The sequence below is a fragment of the Saccopteryx bilineata genome, chromosome 8 (genome assembly GCF_036850765.1).
Source record: "Saccopteryx bilineata isolate mSacBil1 chromosome 8, mSacBil1_pri_phased_curated, whole genome shotgun sequence".
Lineage (NCBI taxonomy): Eukaryota > Metazoa > Chordata > Mammalia > Chiroptera > Emballonuridae > Saccopteryx > Saccopteryx bilineata.
In genome coordinates, this window is record NC_089497.1 from 35,512,480 (window position 1) to 35,533,962 (window position 21,483).

Consider the following 21,483-nt stretch of genomic DNA (forward strand, 5'->3'; position numbering starts at 1 on the left):
CAAATAAGTTTGTAAAATTTGTATTTCTTGACTTTGCTCACTTTTATTGTTAAAAAAAATGGCGCTGGACAGCCACGTGTGTGCTTGCCTTCAGAGCAGGGCAGCTGATTGCAAATTGTGGATTGCATTCCTGCTTGGGAGGGATCATTATTTTTCTAATGTTTGCTGGAAGAGGGGTCTTCGTGGGCCCAGCCAGTTTTGTAGGGAGAGAGAGAGAATGCAGAATGCTGAGGAAGAAGCAGTTTTGCAGAGAGAGAGAGAAGTTCTGCAGTTTTGCAGAGAGAGAAGATGCGGAACCAGAGCTGAGGGGCTTTGCAAGCTCCGCTGAGACTGGTGTAATCTTTGATTCTAGGAGAAACCAGAGAAGATTCTCCTGGTTGTGGAACTGGGGAATGTGTTAGTGGCTTTGGGAGCCCTGAATGAAAGGAAAGTGTTTTCCCTGTGTGTTTGCTCATCGGCCGGTGCAAGACTTTAATAAAGGAATGGCTCTACAGTTTTTTACTGTCTGTCCAAATTCAATGAGAACTTGCATGACTACAATGGTAGCAGCCATTGGCCTTACATTAATCATGACAGTGATATCCCATTATATTTACAATTCTCACTTGCATTCAAGAGGAGGTAATTCCCACCAGGGGGTACAATTATTGGGCCAAACTTAGAATTTTGCCTGCTTTATTATTGACATATTAAATATTACTAGAATATTTCTCCTTTAAAATGAGTCTGAGAATATAATGCAGATATATGTTGAAATTTCTTCAAACACCTCATTTAAAATTATCATTGAGTGAATACATTGTAGACAACAATATTTGAATTTTTTTGAGGATTCAGCACCTCATCTCAGCAATTTATCCAAGTTGTCTTTTCCAGATATTTATATTTTGGCAGAATAAAATACAAGTATCAGAGAAAAGAAAAACAACAACTACAAAATTATAAAATACTCTACCCTAAGCCTTGTATATAATGCTTCTGATACAAGTTAAACTATGGAAGAATCACACACACACACGATAGTGTAAAGTTAGAAAGAAATTTCAAGAAAACAATGATTATTTATTCATTACTAGTATTAGATCAACAGAGAAAATAATTGCCTACCAAATAATAAGAGTATATTATATATGTACACAGAGACCAAAAAACAGGTATGCAAAATAATGATATTAATAATAAAACACTATTTGCAAAGCCAAAGGAAAATACATCATGGATAGTTTTGATTTTGATAGGAACAAAAAAAGTTTATACTTAACAGGATTACCTTAATCAAAATTAGGTAAATTGGTAAATAAAATAATGGCTAATTTATTTTACTTATGGGAAAACAGTTATCATGAAAAATACGAGGCCAAGAGAAAAGAAAAACCACTATTTTAGAGACTTTTTCCTTCAGGAAAGGGTAAATGGAAATGTTACTGGTGAAGCAACAAAACCTCGATTCTTGTCTTGCTCGAGAGAAAGAATTCAGTCAAGAGACAAAGTATAACAAACAGAGCAAGGGTTTATTGGCCGTGCAGAAATGCACTCAGGAAGGCCTGAGCAGGGAACTTACTTGTGAGAATAAGTGCCCTGATTAGTCACAGAATTTAGGTATTTATGGCTTTATTTTGTGGACTTTGCCATTATTATTTTTTTCTTTCTGGCTTTCTTCTCTTTTAGTTGTCTTCATTGTATGGCTATGGGGCTGATACCCTATCAGGGAACTAGCGACCATCAGTTTGAATGTAGTGAGGTAGATCCTGAATACCTGAAATACATGGGGGCAATTCATCCCTCCCCTTTTTTTTGCCTGTCCTGGTTCATGTCTAACTACTTAAACTAACAGAAGAATTAATTGTAAGAAAATCTATTCAACTAAATGAAGAAAAAGAATCAAATCACAGGAGTTAATTGAATTAAGTAAGGTTAGAAATTTGGGAAAATATATTCAGGTCAAAAAGTCTTACAGAAAAACAGCACAAAGAAGAAGGAGATAATAGAGTTGCAAAATAATTTATATTTTGTTTCTACAAAATGAAGTGGAATCTGACCAAGTAGAACTCAAGTCTCAGTTAAGAGTGAACTGCACATTTACCTCTCACAGGGAACTTGATAACATAGTCTTTATCTCATGACAATGATTTATGAGAAAAAAATATTTTATAAGCAAATTAAATCTGTGTGAGGGAACCTGGTCAAATCAGGCCCATCTTAAAGAATAAACCTAGAAGTATTCAGAAGTTTTGTGTAGAAGGTAAAGAATAAGATCAGATAAATATAAGATCAAAACATGATTTATACATAAAACAATTTGATTAAGCTTATAAACCTATGGGATTTCAGATACTGAATGTGCTTATAGTTGCTGCCATTGATTTAGTTATGGTCAATACTATTGAATCAAATAGTCTAATAACACATTGTTTCATTGGTTCTTCCCTTGGGCTTTACTTCTTTAAGGAACTTTGTTCTGAGAAGAATAAGAGGACATTCTATTGGCATTCATTGTAACCAGACTGTCATAATTTGCTGTTCCTAATATCCATCAGGGAGATACAGGAGTAGAATGGAAAACACTGAAAGAAAAGAATAGATAAGAAAAAAAGATCCTTCTAAAAAATGAGATATCCTCATTATTTTGAAAAAATATACTGTCTAAATTATCAATGCATTTCCATTGCTGTGCAGAAAAATGTCCTCCCAAAGATGTCTTTGTCTTAATCCTGGAACCTATAACTATGTTACATAGCAAATGGGACCCTCCAGATGCTATTAAAGTTAAACACATTTTTTTTGTAATGTTTATTTTATTGATTTTAGAGAGAAAGGAAGGGAGAGAGAGAGAGAGAAACAGAAAAATTGATCTGTTCCTGTATGTGCCCTGACCAGGGATTGAACCAGCAACCCCTGCACTTTAGGACAATGCTCTAACCAACTGAGCTATCTGGCCAGGGCTAAAAACCTTCTAATGGATGGTTATTTATCTTATCTATTCATGGGTCCTTGAAAACAGGAATCTTTTGCTGCAGTCAGAGAAAGAGATGTGGTTTAAAAAAAGAAGAATCAGAGAGATATAACATTGTTTTCTTAGAACCTTAAGGAAAGGAATTACCAGCCAAAGAATGAGTGTGGCCTCTAGAAGCTGGGAATGTCAAGGAAACGTTCTCTTCTAGACCTTCCGGAGAATAACTCAGCCCTTCTAATATTTTAATGTTAACTCAATGAGACCTGTGTCTGACTTCTAACCTGCAATATTGTAGGATAAGAAATATGTGATGTTTCTGACACTAACTTTATGATAATTTGTTACAAGAGCAATATAAAACTATTATAATAACTAATTAAATTTTGTAAACAATATTTAACTAGATTGAAAAATAGTTCTTTCAGTAAAGGAGCAAAAGATAGTGTAAAAAAATAAGCAGTTGGCCCTGGCCGGTTGGCTCAGTGGTAGAGCGTCGGTCTGGTGTGCAGGAGTCCCAGGTTCGATTCCCAGCCAGGGCACACAGGAGAAGTGCCCATCTGCTTCTCTACCCCTCCCCTTCTCTTTCCTCTCTGTCTCTCTCTTCCCCTCCTGCAGCCGAGGCTTCATCAGAGCAAAGTTGGCCCCAGGCTCTGAGGATGGCTCCAGGGCCTCTGTCTCAGGTGCTAGAATGGCTCTGGTGGCAACAGAGCGACGCCCCAGATGGGCAGAGCATTGCCCCTGGTGGGTGTGCCGGGTGGATCCCAGTCGGGCGCATGCGGGAGTCTGTCTGACTGCCTCCTCGTTTCCAACTTCAGAAAAAAAAAAAAGGCAGTCAAGAGAGCAAGCCAATTACTGCTCCCTTCTGTCCTCCCATCCTAACCAATATCTATTTCAACACCTCCATTAGGTTAATTGTCCTCTCAGGACACTTAAAATATATAGAGAACTGAACTCAGTGGGAAATGCCTGAGCTGAGAATCCAATGAATTCGGGTTTAACTTCTTTCTTTGTCACATGAAAGACTTGTGAGACTGAGAAAAGTATTTAAAGAACCCTCAGTTTCTTTTTGCTAAAGATGGTTATGTCAAAATAATCAAATGAGTGAATTTTTAAATAATAGTACATCTTAACTGAGTAAATTTTAGTTGTTTATTATCATTGTCACTTTTCTAGGGAGTTACGTAAATCATAGAGAATTTATATGTCTAGTCCAAAGTTCACATGAAGAAACCACAGGGTAAGGACTATTTCAGTAACAAACCTCTATTTGATATATAACGTAATTTGGCTCAAAGAAACTGTTACCGTTCACTATTTTTGTTTTTTTTGCCTTGAAAATCTTCCAGATTCTCATCAACATTTAAAGTCTAGGAATAAACTTGTCTTTATCTATGGACAAACCTTAAAATAATCTTTTGCTAGATATTGTTTGGTTTATTATTGGCTCAAAAAGTGAAATTTTCAAAGTAAAATTTCCTAGATGTTAGTTAACATCATCTATGGAGAATTACAAAAATATAATTTAAAAAGGCGATCATCGCCTGACCAGGCAGTGGTACAATGGATGGAGTGTCGGACTGGGATGCGGAGGACCCAGGTTCGAGACCTCGAGGTCACCAGCTTGAGCGTGGGCCCAAGGTCGCTGGCTTGAGCAAGGGGTTACTCAGTCTGCTGAAGGCCCACGGTCAAGGCACAAATGAGAAAGCAATCAATGAACAACTAAGGCATCACAACAAAAAACTGACGATTGATGCGTCTCATCTCTCTCCATTCCTGTCTGTCTGTCCCTATCTATCCCTCTCTCTCTGACTCTCTCTGTCTCTGTAAACAAAATAAAAAATAAAAAAAGGTGATTGTCACTTTTTAAAACTATTTGGTTTTTAATAGGTTAGCTTTAATAAATGTAAACTTAGGAATGAGTCAATTATAAAATAAATAATTGACTCATCACTGATTTTCAAAAAAAAACTTCATTTTTACTTATAAATTTGTAAGTCACAAATATTAACTTGCTGACACATACATTGAAAGCAAATCTCAGCAAGCTGGATAGCCAGTTTCGAGATTGGAACATGTGGCAAATAAGCACTTCATTTTCTACAACCCAGCTGGATTTGAAACTCAACCTGTAGAACAACAGAGGGAGTTGTTTTAATAACATGGAGAGTGCAAGACCTGTCCTGGGAGCCTCCCTAATAAATCATCTCATCTCATATTCTTTGTCAAAACCTTAAATGAATTAAGTGTTTGGCTCACTGATAAGGGGGTTGCACCAAAAGTAATTGAATGTGGTAATCGAAAATTTGTTAAACCTGTCACTGCACGTCATGATCGGTGTCAATTCCAACACAGCACAATTAGCTTATAATAGTTATAGTTGAATCAAGTCCCTGTTAAGGTTCAGTGAGTAATGCGTACTCTTCTGCCAATTAAATTAGACTCCAAATAGATACACAGGATAAAGGTTGCACACGTATATGGTGTAAATAAGGCATAACATAGGATTTATGGTGTGCTAAACCTGTTTCCTGAAGCCATGTGGGCTAAATAGCTTTCATTACTGCTTTTTAACAGCAGACATGTCATATATCAGGCCAGGGCCTAAAAACAAAAACCTATTTAACTCTGGCCCCTGGCTTATGATCAATATGTTAAAAGTAAATAATCAGATATGTAAATATTAATAATATACTCTCCCCTTGCCACATAAGAGTACTAAAAATTACAAGAAAGAAAGACAAACAAACCCTATTGTGCTTTAAATTTTAGAAATAAAGGTTTGGGGAGACAAAGATACCCCATCATGCCCTACTATTTTTAATTAAAATTGTATGGTTATACTCAGAAAAAATTTTACTACAGGGTTTATGCAATGATGGAAATTATTTGAAACCGTTGATAATCATATATTTATTTGCAAAGAAATTAAAGTTATATTAGTTTTTGTTTGTGTGTATATATGTGTACACTTAAAAAGTTTTAGGTGAAGATACGTGATTTAGGAGATGACTTGAAATTGCCATAAATATGTAACTCAGATAGAAACAAATACAATTATGTAAATGTCAGCTACTTTATAGTTACAACGTCTACAAAAGTCTGAAAATTTAATGTCTATTGATTCAAGGATTATCTATATTTCGATTATGCTCATGAAATGTAAAAAACTTAGACTGTTGGGACTAAGCATTTGATTAGTTTAGTTAAGGTAAACCTTACAAGTGGACTAGAATGTTCATATTTCCCACCAAGATTATCTCCTCAGTATCACGGTTTTTGAAAAATCAAATAATTATAATGTTTTATGGTCAATATGTCATGAAAGCAAAAGATGCTACTGTCGTAATGAATATTTAATTTAATTCAAGCTAAATTAAAAGTGGATCAAACACTTTGAATTTCTTAAAACTGGATTCCTTATCTCTTTTAGACTATATATTTGGGAAAATATTAAATATTGATAAGTTTTTTCCCCCTACCTGCCTCTACTACCATTTTATAGATTTTGTTTATTTCTGTCATTTCAGCATATCTTCATCATCTAACACATTATAGAATTTTCAGGGATTGCCTTCTACATTGATCATTTCCTGTTGCCTAATAGCCAGCCTCCTTAAACTTAACAGTATAGCTACAAATCTAGTACAGAACTGACTGCTTCTAGGAAATCTTCACGCAGATAGCTAACCTTACCCTTCTGGATTTTGCTACTTGCAATAAAAAACATGATGATTCTTGATAAATGCCCTAATATTTTTCTGATAACTACTTCTGGCATGTTTTGAAGTATTTCAGTTAGAATTGAGCCAATAATTTCTGTGGCATATTGACTTTGAAGTTAATTTTTATTTTTATCTATTGATAAAAATGTGTCATTTTATTTGAGATTTTGTCCTGAGTAGCTTATATAGAAGGTAAAAAATATTTGTTACTTAGAAAGCTGATTCAGAACCTATGATACTTATGTATAATTGTGCCTCCTACTTTTTATTTGAGGCACTCCCATGGCAATGTGAAAGATAAACAAATGTTTAGGGCCGTGATGGCGAACCTATGACACGCGTGTCAGCACTGAAACACGTAGCCATTTTTGAAGACACGTGGCCGCATGAAGCCACATACCAGAGAAGTATGGGGCTGCATGCCGAGAAGAACATTTCATCCTCGGCTCCTATATGGCCAGGTGCAGTAGCCGAGGATAAAACATTTGCTGTAGTGTAGACACTCTGTGCCGGAGGTCTGTAGGCCAAAACAACAGACCTCCGGCACAGAGCGTCTAGTTCTGGGACTTCCCGCTAGGCCATTAGGGGATCTTTGACCTCATTTCTGGCCGGTGGAGCAGGGAGCAGTAGAATACTGCAGGGAACGCATTTCTGGGGGCCCTGTTGATCGCCATTACTAGTAACCCCATAACCACAGCAACCATCATCCAATCTACTGTTCTGGAGTGTCGTGGATTTCTAATTGGCCATCATTACTGAGATAAATGAGGGGGAGGCTGGGAGAGGCGAGGGCCTGTGCTATGGGTGCCATTTCCCACCATTAGAAATAGCGGCAGCCATCTTAATTTACATAAGATGCAACATGCAGAATTTCAAGACAGCATCTGGGCTCAGGTGTTTGTCAACTTGAGGTCAAAGCTTAAGAATCTGGAAAGGTGCCGCTTGGAGAATCTAGAGGAATGCCACTACAAACAGGAAATTTGGAGTGCCTGGAACCAATTACCAGACACTTTTAGCACCCTGAAAAATATAGCAATGGCTTTACTCACAATTTTTCCCTCTACGTACTTTTGTGAGACCTTATTCTCAGCGTTAAATAATATCAAAACCAACAAAAGAAACAGATTGACAGATGAAGTTAGTAGCGCTTGCTTGGGCTTGAAGTGTACAAAATACCAACCTTCAGTTGAAGATTTAGTCAATGAAATTCAGCAACAAAAAAGTCACTAGTAGCCCTGGCCGGTTGGCTCAGCGGTAGAGCGTCGGCCTAGCGTGCGGAGGACCGGGGTTTGATTCCCGGCCAGGGCACACAGGAGAAGCGCCCATTTGCTTCTCCACCCCTCCGCCGCGCTTTCCTCTCTGTCTCTTTCTTCCCCTCCCGCAGCCAAGGCTCCATTGGAGCAAAGATGGCCCGGGCGCTGGGGATGGCTCCTTGGCCTCTGCCCCAGGCGCTAGAGTGGCTCTGGTCGCAATATGGCGACGCCCAGGATGGGCAGAGCATCGCCCCCTGGTGGGCAGAGCGTCGCCCCTGGTGGGCAGAGCGTCGCCCCTGGTGGGCGTGCCGGGTGGATCCCGGTCGGGCGCATGCGGGAGTCTGTCTGACTGTCTCTCCCTGTTTCCAGCTTCAGAAAAATAAAAAAAAAATAAAAAAATAAAAAAATAAAAAAAAGTCACTAGTAGGCAGGTTAGTTAAAGAATTCCCCCTCCCCCTCACTTATCTTAGTTCAAGGCACCCCATACAAGTTAAATAATATCAAGACCAACAAAAGAAACTGACTGACAGATGAACAAAGAAATCACTAAGCAGGTAAGTTAAATAATTAGTTTTTGGTTTATTAAATACAGTTATATATTACAATTATACATTTTTGTTATTTAAACTATAAATATCGTGAAATTATGTGTGTTTTTTTCTCTAAGTGACACACCACCCGAGTTATGCTCAGATTTTTGGTAAACTTTGACGCACCAAGCTCAAAAGGTTGCCTATCACTGGTTTAGGGGAACCATTACTTCAGGACTATTAGTCCATATATCTTTTTTTTTTTTTTTTCTATGACAGCTTAAGACTTGCCATCCTGTCTGATCTTATCATGGCTTACTGCTGGCTAGATGTTTATTTCCCTGGGAATTTTACCCTTTATTGGCATCAGTATGATGGCATGACGGCTACAACATGGTATAAGTGTAGGGTGACCTGATGTCTAAACAGGACTTAAGTAGCTATTGATTCTTTTTTTCTTGTATAAAAATAAAATCAGTGCCTAATGTAAAAGTTAATTGGAACTTTCTAATATACTTGTTTTTAAAAAATCAAAGGTTGTGTATTTGAGCAAACTACCTATTATTTATACTACTGACTGAGTGAATTAAGTATTATTTAGTGAGGGTCCTGGCATTTTCTGAATATTTCAAAAAAGCCTTAAGCATCTAAATAATTGATACTATTTTCATGTGAATATCCCCCATGTCTACGGCACTGTACAATAGTCTCTGGGTAGAGAATGCAAAAATAAATGGAATATGGATCTTGACATTGGGAGATTTACAACTTAATCAAGATGTATAGTACACGTTTGAAACAAAAAGCCAACAGACAAAAAATGTTATACATTATTTCTAGGTGGTATGGTTTAAAGTCAGGCTAAGTCTATCACAATTGCAGAATACAGATACATAGCTTCAGAAAAGCACACATACTTTCATCACATAAAACAAAGACACTCCAGGCTATCACACAGACCATGATAAACTGTAAAAAAAGGAGAGATGCTATAACATATATTCAAGCCAGTCAGTTTTTGTCAGTCTTTAGCACTGTAAAAATACTTATATCATGAGTGAGATTGCACAAGCTACAAATAGATGCTCACCTCACAACACTCATACAAAACTGGCACTCTGATCTCCTAGCAAGCCAGGTTTGAAGAGTTTTAAGAAAAACAAAATTATGTGGTTTTAATCACCTCCAGTTTTTTTTTTCAGTTATTTTTCAAATCTTTTTTATTTTTTTTATTGACTCTTTAGAGAGAGAACGGTAAGGGGAAGGAAAAAGAGAAAGAGAAACATCAACTTGTTGTTTCACTTATTTATGAATTCATTTGTTGATTCTTGTATGTGCCCTGACCAGGGATCCAACCCGTAACCTTTGGCTTATTGAGACAACAACTGAGCTACCTGGCTAGGGCTCCCATTACTTTTAAAAAAATTTATAAACACAGTAAAATTGAAAAAAAAAAAGTAAGTAAACAGCTGGATCCCAACAACCCTGTTAAAGATTCCACAATTAAAACTTTTCTACATTTGCTTTATCATATATCTATTCACCCACCCATTGCCCAAAACATCCATCTTATATACATTCTAAATAAATGGCAGTGATCAGTATAATACCCATGTAAATACTTCAGCACATATGTCATTTGTCCAAAAATTTTTATGTTGAATATAGTTTTATGAAATGCACGGATAACAGTACGTTTTGATCAGTTTTGAAAAATGCATTACATGTATAACCTACACTCACATTTTTTTAAAGATCCACTTTTGGTACTTTGTTGTAGAATATCAAAAGGTAGGCTACTACTGTCACCTCAGAAAGTTTCTTTAAGTTCCTTCCCAGTTAACCCAGATTCCTCCCAGAGACAATCATGGTTGTTTCTTGTGTTCTTTCTCCCACCAAACATTAGTTTACTTGCTCTAGAACATCATAAAAATAGACTTACATAGTTTAACATTTTGTTTAAAGCTTCTTTCACTTAGTATATATTTGAGATTTATCCATATTATTGCATATCAATAGGGTTTTTTTAATCACTGAGTAGTATTCCATCAAATGAATACAACATATCTGTTTATGTACTATATTCTTATTGATGGGTATTTTTATTTGTTTTCAACTTTGGACTGTTATAAATACAATTTCTCAGAACATTCCTAGGTAAGCCTTTTTGTGAACATATATTTTGATTTCTCTTGGAGTGGAATTAATGAATTGTAGGATATCTATATGTTTAGTTTTTTTTTTTTCCATTTTTCCAAAGCTGGAAATGGGGAGGCAGTCAGACAGACTCCCGCATGCGCCCGACCGGGATCCACCCGGCATGCCCACCAGGGGGGATGCTCTGCCCATCAGGGCGCTGCTCTGTTGCAACCAGAGCCATTCTAGCGCCTGAAGCAGAGGCCATAGAGCCATCCTCAGTGCCTGGGCCATCTTTGCTCCAATGGAGCATTGGCTGCGGGAGGGGAAGAGAGAGACAGAGAGGAAGGAGAGGGGGAGGGTTGGAGAAGCAGATGGGCGCTTCTCCTGTGTGCCCTGGCTGAGAATTGAACCCGGGACTCCTGCACACCAGGCCAACGCTCTACCGCTGAGCCAACCGGCCAGGGCCTCTATATGTTTAGTTTTATAAGAAACTGTGAGGCTTTTTTTTCCAAGTGGCTAGTATTATTCCATATCATCACCAACAATGAATGAGAGTTCCAGGTGCCCCACACCAACATTTGGTATATCCATTTTTAAATTTTTTAAAGCTATTTAAGAGTATATGTAACTGTATCTTACTGGTGGTTTTAATTTGCATCATATGGTGGCATTAGTCTGGGTTGAAACAGGAGACAGAAATCACACAGATCAAACAACCAAAGTTTTATATACAAGTTTATCAAACTATTAAAGAAGAATATAATGGATAAGAAGACATTGTATAGTACCCTAGGACTGAGAGAGAGAAAGAGCACCCAAGAAAGGACAAACCTGGAAAGGGGCTCCCTCCTCATGACTGAGGTTCAAACCGTGAAGAAGGTTTGGTTTAGCCCACTGGACTGTGAGAAATTGCCTTGTTTGTCCAGGCTAAAGCTGGTCTGAAAAACCACACAAAGCAGCCCCCTGGAGGGCAGGTAGGGAGCAGGAGGTCAGCTTCCGGTACAAGGGCAGAAAGATGGGTGGGAATCTCCAAATACACGCTTCATTCTGGTCCTGCAGAGAGACCAGGAGCAAGGTGGGACCCTCTGAGTCTCAGAGAATCACACTGGTGCCTGCAGAGGGAATCAGGGTCCTTGTGCCAACAGGAGGTCTTTAGGGTGCTGGTTGCCCTGTTGAAGGTGGTGGGGAGGTGACCAGCAGTCCTGCCTGAGGCTGCGAAGTCTCTGTGGAACCATGCACTCTGGGCCTGTGGCTGTGGCAGAGACCTTCACTGGATGTCCTCCCAGCCACACCACCCACACACCTGGCTGGGCTGCCCCAGAAAACCACGGGCAAGACCGTTCTTCCTGCGATGCTCCTCCAGCACCCTCTAGCGAGAAAGCTTAACATTGGGCTCACTTTAAAAGAGAAATGCTGCCTTAAAAGTATCACAGAGCACGCGTTGAAGGCAGAATTTGTAGCTGACTAGCCATAAATTGATAACTGGTACATGACCAATGATAGTATACACTTTTTGTGTGTGATTCTTATATATCATTCTTTAGGAAGTGTCTGTTGAAACCTTTTTCTTTTTTTTTTTTTAAGGAACCCACTCTGCATCTTGATCTTCAGCTTTATCTGTATGCTCAAGGAGTTCCAACAGAGAAGCACACCACATGCATTGTACATTCTGTTACATGGTTTTGATTTTTACAAGAATTGCTTCAATAGACCCTGGTATCTAATATCTATCATAAAATCTTGTTTATAAAAAAAATAATGTTGGAGAAAGTTATTAATATTATGGGTAGAAAATAGGCCCTGGCCGGTTGGCTCAGTGGTAGAGCGTTGGCCTGGCGTGTGGAAGTCCTGGGTTCAATTCCCGGCCAGGGCACACAGGAGAGGTGCCCATCTGCTTCCCTCCCCCTCCCCCTCTCCTTCCTCTCTGTCTCACTCTTCCCCTCCCACAGCTGAGGCTCCATTGGAGCAAAAGATGGCCCGGGCGCTGGGGATGGCTCCTTGGCCTCTGCCCCAGGTGCTAGAGTGGCTCTGGTCACGACAGAGCGACACCCCTGATGGGCAGAGCATCGCCCCCTGGTGGGCGTGCCGGGTGGATCCTGGTCGGCGCATGCGGGAGTCTGTCTGACCGCCTCCCCGTTTTCAGCTTCAGAAAAATAAAAAAGAAAAAAAAGAAAATATATACTATATCTAAATGTTTAAAAAGCAGCTTGGTATGTGTAGAACTGACTTTGGAACTAGTCCACATATGTTGAAATGAAGTTTCTGAATTGACTAGCTGTGTGACTTTATAAATTTGCTTAAAGTTACTGTGCCTCAGTTTTCTCACCTTCAAAATAAGGGTAATAATAAATAGACTATTAAATTAGATGTAATAATTGTACTTCATACTGTTGTAGAAAATAAATGACAATATTTATTAAGTGCTTAGAATAGTTTCTGGTACATGATAAGTCCCAATAGTGTTTAAATATATATGTACAAGCTTTATATTTATATGCTTATTTATAGTAATTATTATACTATTAATATATTGGTATATAATAGGTAATACTTTATATAAAATTATTATTAATTTATGTTAGCTAATGATAATACTAACATTTATTAGGCACTATTCCAGTACCAGGCACTGTACTAACAACTTTGCATGTCATCTTATTAAGTTATAAAAAAGCATATCCTTTCTGATGAAGAAATAGTCTTAGATAGTTTAAATCAGTTTTCAGTCAAAATAATACATTTAATTGTAAAGTCTACTCCACACCTCCACCTCACCTTCACCCCAGCTAGCTCCACCAAGCAAAATTCTGGACAACATATAACCATATGAAAAAAGAGGAAAACCTCCAAAATTAAAAAACAAAAGATAAGTCAAAGTTGCAGAGGTGAATGGAACCGAAGCTGAAAGGAACAGAGGGCGATTGACACAGTGGCACCCTTGCAGGACTGGATAGCCATTGCCTTCACTGAGTCAGAAGAGGAACCCTCAGACCTGCACACAGCGGAGAATTGGATGGAGGTCAGTCCTCTCCATAAACCCAGGACTTCCCATGCACTGTTGTTGGGCGGATAAAATATATTATGCTCACTTTGTTAAAGATGGCACTGCCCACGTGGAAGCCCATTACCCAGATGATATTAGTTGCCCTTCTTGCTTGGAATGGGTATGATTATATTAATGTGTGTTGGGGGCAGGCTGTGGGCAGTCAGGATCCTTGTAGCCTGGGGCTTGGTTTTAGGACCTTTCTCACCCTTTTTGATGTGTGGGGGGGTGCAATCCCATCATGCCTCAGATAAGTGACTTTGTATTAGAGACTTCCTTATTCTGTATATTGGATTAAAGGTTTTGATTTCTACACTATAAAATGGGGGAGACCAGGAGCTTGCTCTCTGTTTGTTCTTGGGATTAGCATTAGAGAGGAGAGCAAAGAAAGGCCACTTGGAGGAGAACAGGAGAAGCAGCCAAGATGGTGGAGTGCTGAGGAGAAGCCAGTTTGTGCAGAGTTTGTGCAGGGAGAGGGAAGGAGATGGGGAACAGAAGTGAATAAGTCTGGTGAGCTAGAAACCTTCGATTCTAGGAAACTGGGATAACTCAGTAGCTTTGTGAGCACTGAATGAGTGGGTTTTGGAGCCCAGTGTGTGTTTTTACTTGCCCGCCGGGTGCAAGCTAGGATTAAAGATGATGGTCCACTAATTTTTAGCTCCACTGTTTCATTACTATCTGTCCAAATCCAATGTGAACCTGCACTGGTCAGGCAGCTCTGATAATGGCCGTGGATACTGGCTTTACACTTCACAAGGAAAGAAATCACTATGACAGTCAACAGAAACAACCTGCTGGAGAACTCAAACTTTGAGATATGCATTAATAGAGTAAAAGTAAAGATACATGTAAGTAGCTATATTAAACTAATCAGACATAAAAAGAAAGAATTGGAGCCTGACCAGGTGGTGGCGCAGTGGATAGAGCATTGGACTGGGACGCAGAGCACCCAGGTTCAAAATCCTGAGCTCACCAGCTTGAGTGAGAACTCATCCAGCTTGATCACAGAGTTGCTGGTTTGAATGTGGGATCATAGACATGAACCATGGTTACTGGCTTGAAGCCTAAGGTCACTGGCTTGAGCAAGGGGTCACTCACTTTGTTGTAGCCCCCCGGTCAAGGCACATATAAGAAAACACTCAATGAACAACTAAGGTGCCGCAATGAAGAATTGATGCTTCTCATCTCTCTCCTTCTTGTTTGTCTGTCCCTATCTGTCCCTCTCTGTGTCTCTCTCCCTGTCTCTGTCACACACACACAAACACACACACACACACACACACACACACAGAATTGAATTCATAAGGCAAAACTGGTATATTTTGGTTAAAAAAACAACTAAGTTAATCTAAAAACAAATGATTTGAGATAATTCATCCAAGTTACCATAAAATGTAAAGAACAGATTTGGCATTTGAACTCTGGCAACCTAATCCCTAACTGCTATGCTATCCTGTCTCTCCAAACAGTATGAGAGTTTATTTGGTAATCACATATTCAAAATATCAACAATATTTTTTTAATTTATTGTTTTATTTTTTATTTATTCATTTTTAGAGAGGAGAGAGAGAGGTAGAGAGAAGGGGGAGGAGCTAGAAGCATCAACTCCCATATGTGCCTTGACCAGGCAAGCCCAGAGTTTCGAACCGGCGACCTCAGCATTTCCGGGTCGATGCTTTATCCACTGCGCCACCACAGGTCAGGCTCAACAATATTTTTTATCTCTATGTTGGGCAGATTAAATATATTCTGCTCACTTTGTTAAAGATGGCACTGCCCATGTGGAAGCCCATCACCCAGGTGATGATATTAGTTGCCCTTCCTGCTTGGGATGGGTGTGATTATACTAATATACGTTGGTGGCGGGCTGTGGGCAGGCAGGATCCTTGTAGCCTAGGGCTTGGTTTTAGGACTAAGCCTTTCCCACCCTTTTTGATGTGGGGTGGTACACTCTCATGAGGAATCCCATAATGCCTCAGATAAGTGACTTTGTGTCAGAGACTTCCTTGTTTGTATATTGGTTTAAAGGTTTTGGTTTCTACACTATAAAGTGGAGCAGACCAGGAGCTTGCACTCTCTCGGTTCCTGAGATTAGCATTAGAGGAGAGAGCAGAGAAAGGAGAGCAGAGAAAGGCCATGTGGAGGAGGCCAGGAGAAGCAGCCAAGATGGCAGAGTGCTGAAGGAGAAGCCAGTTTGTATAGAGTTTGTGCAGAGAGAAGGAGATGGGGAACAGAGGTAAATAAGGCTAGTGAGTTAGAAACATTTGATTCTAGGAAACTGGGATAAGTCAGTAACTTTGTGAGCACTGAATGAGTGGGATTTGGAGCCCAGTGTGTGTTTTTACTTGCCCACCAGGTGCAAGCTAGAATTAAAGCTAATAGCCCACCAGTTCTTGGCTTCATTGTTTCATTACCGTCTGTCCGAATCTAATGCGAACCTGCATGGGCCAGGTGGCTGTGATGGTGGCTGTGGCTACTGGCTTTATACTCTATATATCCATTTCTTCCATGAGAGATAGAATGGTAGGTAATTTTAAATTTGTTCTTTATAGTCCAAGTTTTAAAAGTTAACATGTCATTATTATGTTAGTGAAGTTTTTTTATTGTTGTTGTTGTTATAGCAATAATTTAAGTTCAGTATCACAGTTTCTCTTCATCTTGACTGGCACATCTTATTGACAGCCCCAAAAATTTGCCAAAGAATACAATCTTAATTTCCCAATTAACTTAACAGCCCAAATATCATGAAAACTTGGAATTGTGTAAACTCATATTTTTAGAATTATTTTATTTATTTTTCTAAGTAGGCAAAATTACATAATAGGCAAGACTCTCAGAGAACCAGAAATGATCTTTAGAATTTTTCAGCAACTTTGTACCAAGAGACATAATAGTCTTACAAAATATATTCTTGCATTTAGTTCAGGGTTCAGTTCATAATACTGCCTACAAGATTGTGCACTATGAGTGTGTATGTGTGCATGTGTGTGTGTGTTTAAACTTCTCCAAACCTTGGCCAGTTAGCTCAGTTAGTTAAAAGGCTTAACCTAAAATTACAACATTGCAGGTTCCATCTCAGGTCAGGGCCCACACAAGAAGCAAGCATTGCCTGACCTGTGATGGTGCAGTGGATAAAGCGTCGACCTGGAAATGCTGAGGTTGCCGGTTCGAAACCCTGGGCTTGCCTGGTCAAGGCACATATGGGAGTTGATGCTTCTAGCTCCTCCCCACCTTCTCTCTCTGTCTCTCTCTCCTCTCTCTCCCCCTCTCTGTCTCTCTCTCTCCCTTTCTCTCTCCTCTCTAAAATGAATAAAAAAAAATTAAAAAAAAAAATTAAAAAAAAAAAAAGAAATCTTAAAAAAAAAAAAAAAAAAAAAAAAGAAAAAGAAGCAAGCATTGAGTGCACAACTGAGTGGATCAACAAATAAATACTTCCCTCCCCCTCCTCACCCTCTTCCTTCCTCCCTCTGTCTCTCTAAAAACAATCAACAAAGAAAAAAATTAAGACCTGGTCAGACAGCTTGGTTGTTTGAAGCATCATCCTGTAGCACAAAGGTTACTGATTTAATTCCCCAATCAGGGCACATACAGGAGCAGCTCACTGTTCCTGTCTCTCTCTCTCTCCCTGCCTCTCTCTCTCTCTCTCTCAAAAACAAAAACAAAAAACAAACAAACAAAAAAACAACCAACCAGCCAAAAAAAAAAAAGTATATTTAAAGCTTTTTCCAGCTCTTAATATACTGTGTTTCTTCAAAGCAAATTATTGTATTTGTTTGCTTTTCTTTTTTTCAGATATTGGGGAATCTTGTAACAATCATTTTTCCTTTTTGGAGTTAATCTCTCAAAGCGAAAATGGGCTGCCCTGCTAGTAATCTTGTAGGCTTTATGCTTTACGGCATAGTTTCCATATGCTACCGGATTTATAGTATTTTATCATTATTGTTGTTTTTATTTCCAATTTCTTTATTTGTATTTGCTTATTGTACTGTATTTTTATAATTAATAAAAATCCTTTTTTGAAAAAGATCAAGGGGTGTGTGCTTTTGTGTCTCTGTGTGTATTAAGTATTATGTGTGTAGCATTATATTTCACCCGATAGTGTTTCCCTTGATCATATATTTTCCCCTTAAACTATATATATTACATCTATCTAAAATTGTGTTTATTTTCCCATGAAATGAATATTCACTTCATTTTCACTACATCTAAGGTTAAATTTCAAAGACGGAAAGATTTACTGACTCCAAAGATCATCTGAACCACCTTTTATCTCTAGAGAAGATTATACCTGAATGATTATAAAACTATGGTCAATTATATAATTAAAATTTATGTGTTTTTTTTGTTTTTTATTTAATGAGAGGAGGAGATGTAGAGAGACAGACTCCCACATGTGCTCCAACTGGGATCTATTTAGCAAGTCCACTAGGGGGCGATGCTCTGCCCATCTGGGGCATTGCTCCATTGCTCAGCAACCAGCCCCTTCTTAGTGCCTGAAGCAGAGGCCATGGAACCATTCTCAGTGTCCAGGGCCAACTTTGCTGAAACCAGTCAAGCCATGGCTGCTGGAGGGGAAGAGAGAGAGAGAGAGAGATGTGAGAGGAGGAGGGGTAAAGAAGGAGATGGTCACTTCTCCTGTGTGCCTTGATTGGGAAATGAACCTGGAATATCCATACACTGGGCTGACACTCTGCCATTGAGCCAACCAGCCAGGACAAAATTTATGCATTGATAAAAAATATTGTATACTTAGTATTACAAATGGTCACTAAAGAAAATTTTTACCTGGTGGAGTTAAACAGGCAAAGAAGACTACTTGAGACTATTCGATTGTGGTGAAGACCACTGCAATATTGGAAAGACACAACTCAACACCTCTGGGGGAAAAGAGCAGGAAGATTTATAAGGCTGTAGTGAACTAGTGGAAAAGTAATAGAAGACATAAGTGGAGGTTGACCATAAAAATTAGACTGTCTGTGTTTGCTAATTGACACTTACCAAAGTTAAGCTCCTACCCTCTGAAAAAGACTAAAATACGTAGGTACTATCTATCTTTCTTGGTGATGACATTTTAACACAATGGTTCCCAGGTCCTTGAGCAAGATATTCCTAGGTTGTAAAGCTGGCAAGCAACTAGGAGGAGATCTATATCTCAAAGGAACAGAGAAAGCATGTGTAATTACAGGTTTTCTAATGTAAATGCTCTAAGAAAAGAAAAGGGAGATCAGCAGCCTATCATTAAGATTATTCTGTCTAAATTTTAGTTAAACTGAGGAATGTGTTAGGCCATCTTGGTCAGTAGCCAGTCTATACGTAGACAAAGCTGTATGGTTTCACTATATGTGTAAATTTAGAGAAGGATGTAGCTTGGTTTTAAAGATATATTGTAATATAGTATTTATTTAGTGACAGTACAATATTTTAAACATATAGTATTACTCTACCTCTCCCTGTTCCTGTGCTGTCCTTATTCCTAGAGCTTGTCTCCTCCTCTCACTGCTGAGATTGCATGTATAAAGCCAGAAGCCATGGCCGCCATCACAGCCGCCTGGCCCATGCAGGTTCGCATTGGATTCGGACAGTCGGTAAAGTAACAACGGAGCCAGGAACTGGTGGGCCATAGTTTTTAATCCTAGCTTGCACCTGGCGGGCAAGTAAAAACACACACTGGGCTCCAAAACCCACTCACATTCAGTGCTCACAAAGCTACTGACTTATCCGAGTTTCCTAGAATCAAAGATTTTTAGTTCACCAGACTTATTCACCTCTGTTCCCCATCTCTTTCCTTCTCCCTGCATAAACTCTGCCCTTCCTTCTCCCTGCATAAACTCTGCACTAACTGGCTTCTCACTCAACACTCTGCCATCTTGGCTGCTTCTCCTGGCCTCCTCCACGTGGCCTTTCTCTGCTTTCTGCTCTCTAATGCTAATCTCAGGAACCAAGAGTGTAAGCTCCTGTTCTGCCTCCATTTTATAGTGTAGAAATCCAAACCTTTAATCCAATATACAAAATAGGGAAGTTTCTAATACAAAGTCACTTATCTGAGGCATAATTGGATTGTACCACCCCACATCAAAAAAGGGTGGGAAAGGCTTAATCCCAAAACCAAGCCCCAGGCTACAAGGATTCTGCCTGCCCACAGCCAGCCCCCAACACACATTAGTATCACCTGGGCAATGGCCTCCACGTGGGCAGTGTCGTCTTTAACAAAGTGAGCATAATACATTTTATCTGCCCAACAGCATGGGACCGTCTTCAGTCATCACCGCTCACCTTTTGCCTCAGGTAGCCACTAAACTTTGGAGCTTCTGTTGCTAAGGTGACCTAAATTGACTGTTTTGTACCTGAGACACTCAGCATATACTCTATGAAGTTCTTGTGGGAAATAAATGAGATAATGTAAATGAAAGCATACTGCATAGTCCCTGAAAAACAAGAAGCAGTTAAAAAAATGCTTTTCAGGCATTCAATCTTTTATGCATTTATTTCACACCCTCTTACTGCCCTGCTGCTTTGCTTTTTGTTTTTGTTCCAGTGTTCACCCTCCTTGTCCCTCACCCTTACTCGTGGGAGTGTACCATGCCTGCTTACATTAGCATGCCCTCTCTGGGTCTATGGTTCCCATAGTCTCATTGCCTTCCTTCTCTACATCTGCTTCTAGTCCTGTCCTCCCCACACACGTGCACATACAGTTCTGGTTCTATCCTACAACTCCCTACCCTTCTGTAAAGCCAGGAGCCAAGGCCAGGGCCACCATCACAGCAGGCCAGCCCATGCAGGTTCGCATTGGATTCGGACAGTCGGCAAAGAAACAGCGGAGCCAAAAACTGGTGGGCCATAGTCTTTAATTCTAGCTTTGCACCCGGCGGGCAAGTAAAAATACACACTGGGCTCCAAAACCCAGTCACATTCAGTGCTCACAAAGCTACTGACTTATCCGAGTCTCCTAGAATCAAAGGTTTCTAGCTCACCAGACTTATTCACCTCTGTTCCCCATCTCCTTCCTTATCCCAGATACAAACTCTACACAAACTGGCATCTCACTCAGCACTCCGCCATCTTGGCTGCTTCTCCTGGCCTCCTCCACGTGGCCTTTCTCTGCTCTCCTTTGCTCTCTCTTCTAATCTCAGGAACCAAGAGAGATAAACTCCCACTCCGTTCCCATTTTATAGTGTAGAAATCCAAACCCTTAATCCAATATACATAATAGGGAAGTCTCTAATACAGTCACTTCTCTGAGGCATGATAGGATTGTACCACCTCACACCAAAAAGGGTGGGACAGGCTTAATCCCAAAACCAAGCCTCAGGCTACAACAATTCTCAACACACATTAATATCACCTGGGCAAAGGCCTCCTCCTGTTATCTTTAACAAAGTGAGCATAATACATTTTATCTGCCCAACACCTTCTTAGCAATGGGGGAGGTGAGGCAGACCAGCCTGATTGCCTACTAGCATCTAAAGATTAAGAGAGGCACATCTGGATCCCTGGTATGTCCCACACCTGAACACACATAAAAATGAGAAGCACTCACCTGCTATTATGATTCTGACAAAGTGAAGAGAAAGAAAGTCAAAGGAAGGCCAGGAGAAAAAGAAATCACAACAATGCAAGGTCAGAAAAGATACAAATAAAAACAGACAAATAGAATGAGAATTAGTGTGAAACTGAAAAGTAGCTGAGAGCTTTTGTTCTTTGTTTTGTTTTGTTTTGTTTTGTTTTGTTTTCAAGAAGTTGAGGACTGCAAAGTTGCAACCTAAAAGAAGAGCAGAGAGAGATACACTGGGTAGAGGTTGCCTTTACAAGAGTGGACATTCTGGTGGGAAAAGTTCTGTGACAT